Raw genomic sequence first — 3,876 nt, forward strand, 5'->3', positions numbered from 1 at the left:
CCTTCCCTCCTCACCCTGACCATTTCCCCCTCCTCGCTCCCTCCCTTCCCTCCCCTCACCCTGACCATTTCCCCCCTGCTCGGGTCATGACCCAACTGTGCAGCGCCTTGGGACGTCCTCCTAACCTGAAAGGCGCTTTATAAATGGAATCTTGTTGTTGTTGTTGTGTGTTACACTTTGGGACTTGTGTTTGTGTTACACTCTGGATCTGTGTATGTGATACACACTGGGTCTATGTGTGTGTCACACTCTGGGTCTCTGTGTGTGTCACACTCTGGGTCTGTGTGTGTGTTACAATCTGGGTCTGTGTGTGTGTTACAGTCTGGGTCTGTGTGTGTGCATTACCCCCTGGGTCTCTGTGTGTGTGCGTCACATTCTGGGTCTGGGTGTGTATAGGTTACACTCTGAGTCTGTGTGTATGTGCGTTACACTCTGGATCTGTGTGTGTGTGTGCTGTACAGTACAAAAGGTCTCTACTACACTCAGTTTCTGTATGTGCGCGCTATACACAGGGGCTCTGGTACACTCCGAGTCCGCGTGTGTGTTTGCTACACTCAGGGTCTATGTGTGTGAGTGTGTGTGTGTCTGTGTGCTGTTGAGTACACAGGGTCTCTGCTACAGTCAAGGTCTGTTTGTGTGAGTTAGCTACACTCAGGCTATATGTGTGCTGTAGAGCACACAAGGGCTCTCTGCTACACTCTGTGTGTGTGTGTGTGTGTACTGCACAAAGGATCTCTGCTACACTCGGGGTCTCTGCCACACTCAGGGTTTTTGTGTATATGTATGTATGTATGTTTGTGCTGCACACAATGGCTCTCTGCTACATTGGGTCTGTGTGTGTGTGTGTACTGCACAAATGGTCTCTGCTACATTCAGGGTCTCTCTCTGCTGCACTCAGGGTTTTTGTGTGTATGTATGTTTGTGCTGCACACAAGGGCTCTCTGCTTCATTGGCTGTGTGTGTGTGTGTGTGTACTGTACACAGGGTCTCTCTGCTGCACTCAAGAGTCTCTCAGCTACACAGAGGGTCTCTCTCACTCTGCTACACTCATGGTCTCTCTCTCTCTCTGCTACACACAGCGTCTCTCGCTCTCGTTCTCTCTGTGGTGCTCACATCCCCTGCATCAGAGGTCCAAGCTACCTGATGAGATAGTTATTAAAGTTCCCACATGAAACAGAGTTTCTCCTGGAGTCTTGGCTGAAGGATGGCATCTCTGTGCCATCCATTTATTGTGAACAAATACACATCAATACCCATATGTACTCCACTTTTAAACAAAGATACTGAGTGTGATTACACTCCGATATCAATACTTTTGTTAAAAATCTGGAGCTCAAACAATAGTTGCTGGATGTTTGGGGGAGGGGCACGTTTTTTGTGTCTTTCCTGGTAAAATCTACAGGTACAAGTCATTCATCCGTGTCTTGACCAGTTCTGCCTTCCCCCTACTTTCATAACATTGTCCACCTCTGCCAATGCTTCTTTCTTGGGCAGCCAAGACCCTTATCTAAGCGCTTAGCGCTTTGAGACGTCTAGAAGACAGGAAAAGCGCTATATCAAATGGAAGGATTATTATTATATCCATGCTTTTATCAAGTCCAGGCTTCTCTCTACTCACTGGACTTGCTAACTCTTTCTTCCACAGGTTGCAGACTATTCTGAATTCAGCTCTTCTTCTCTCGCACACCAGGTTCCCCAAACCTATCACCTCCGTCCTTGCCCGGCTCCACTGCCACCCCACCACCCCAGAGGCTAGCGTTCAATTTCCTAGCCCTCAATTTTAAAGTCCTCCATAGTCTTGTCTCACCCTACTTTTGTGACCTTCTAAAACCTTATCACCCCAACTTTTCCCTCCATTCTGCAGGCACTGGCCTGGTTCTCATTCCCTGCCCCGCCTGCTTAACCATCCGTAATTGGGACTTCAGCCTTCCAGCCCCACTCTCTGGAACTCCATCTTGGAGTCCTTTTGCCTCACCCTTCCCTTTGCCTCACTCCTCTTTGTCTTACCCCTTCCCTCATCTCCTTCAAGGTCCAACTCAAGACCTTCCTCTTTGACAGCACTTTCGGTCATCTTCCCACCTCCTTTTGTCCTGATCCTCATGGGTGCAAACTCTCAACTGCCGTGGGATGACCTCTCGACGTTAAAAGTCCTACATAAATACAATTTGTTATTTGTTTGCTATTTGTTATGTATTCTGATGTGTAACAATTCTTCTGCATTTCAAGATGGCTGTTGTCATTCCATTTCCTTGCTTTTAATGTAATTCATGACTTACAACATTGACAAAGTAAAAAAATTTCAAATTATATTTTGTATGTTTTAATCATCATAAGGGAAAGTAGGCTGGGAATTTAAATACTTATTCCATTTCTAGTGTAAAAATTGGCATTACAGTACAGTTAAATGCAAGCCTAAGTCCCAACAAGACAATCCCTCTGACACCAGCAAGATATGTTCTGCCTCCCATACCACCCACCCAAGGCCTCCCTTAGTAAAATGGCAAATTCAGTATCCATTGCTGAATTAAGACAGTTTAGAGCTGCGAGCACACACCCACTAGGAGAACAATAGTGAATAATCTTCGCACTAATTGTCCTCAAAATATTCAGAATTTTAAAGATTTCTGTTTGATTTCTTTTGTTCAATGGAAGTAGGCCCAATATTTTAAGCTATTCTCGTAAGTATAACACTGCATCTCTGATATCCTGTTTTGGGGACCTTGCAAGGCATAAAATGGTTGCCACATTTGCCTACAAAAATAATTATAATTATTGTGAATAATAATAATAATGCTTACATTTGGTGTAGCGCATTTCTTAAAATATTTCATAGGATTTACTTTAAAGGGCAGTAACTGTGTTAATTGTAGGCAAATGTGGCAGCCAATTTGCCCATTGCAATGTTCCACAAAACACCCATGAAGTTAATGATCAATTTTATCTGGGGAATTGTTGGCTAGGATACTGCGATAAATTTCTTTCTCTTTTTGAACAGTACCACAGGATTTTGAACAGGTAGACAGGACTTTGTTTTAACTTTGGTCTCATCAGAGACATTCGTAGCACTCTCATCTCTGAGTTAGAAAGTTTGGATTCAAGCCCCACAAACGAATTCTGGAGCTCATGTACTATAAGCTGACACTCCAATGCAATGCAGGGTGTACGGCTTTGTCAGCGATGTCATCCTTCAGATAATATGTTAACCGAGGCCCCATCTGCCTGCTCAGGTTAAAGACCCCATGACAATATTTGAAAAAAGAAAGGAGTTTCTCCCAGGTCTCTCAGATAAAATTGATCATTCATGTCATGCTATTTGTGGGACATTGTGGGAAATTGGCTACTGCTTTCATCCACAAATAAAAACTCTGATCTGTTGTTGCTACTAATGCTATATCTCAACACTTCCCCTCGTCCATAAGTAAATCTTTCCCTTTATTATAATATTTGTCCTATCAACTTTTGTATGCCATAGTTGCCTCATTCCCTAAGAAGTACAAATTGTGCCTTTCAGGATATGTATTTAGTGTGTAATCCCATTACCTACTAAATTCTTTCCATCCTATGTTAGACAATTCTTTCCTTGTTCCTTTTTTGAAGTCAACATGATTTCAGTCAGATTGACAACTGAAAAGCACTTTATCGCCTTAGCTGCATCATAGCTACTGGCAAAGGCACCTGGGATGTAAAGAGTGCTTTCTCCAGGGAATTTCCTGTACATAAGGTAAATTTTGAGACTTTGGTTAAGATGAGATCACAAGATCACAAGAGAGGTTCAGATGAAGAATACCATTCAGCCCATTTCATCTCATCCTATCCAGAATACCAACCCTTCTGTATTCCCATTATTGTATCACTCTGTTTCTTAAATGACTCCAG

Source organism: Callorhinchus milii, unplaced genomic scaffold (assembly GCF_018977255.1).
Source record: "Callorhinchus milii isolate IMCB2004 unplaced genomic scaffold, IMCB_Cmil_1.0 Scaffold1, whole genome shotgun sequence".
Lineage (NCBI taxonomy): Eukaryota > Metazoa > Chordata > Chondrichthyes > Chimaeriformes > Callorhinchidae > Callorhinchus > Callorhinchus milii.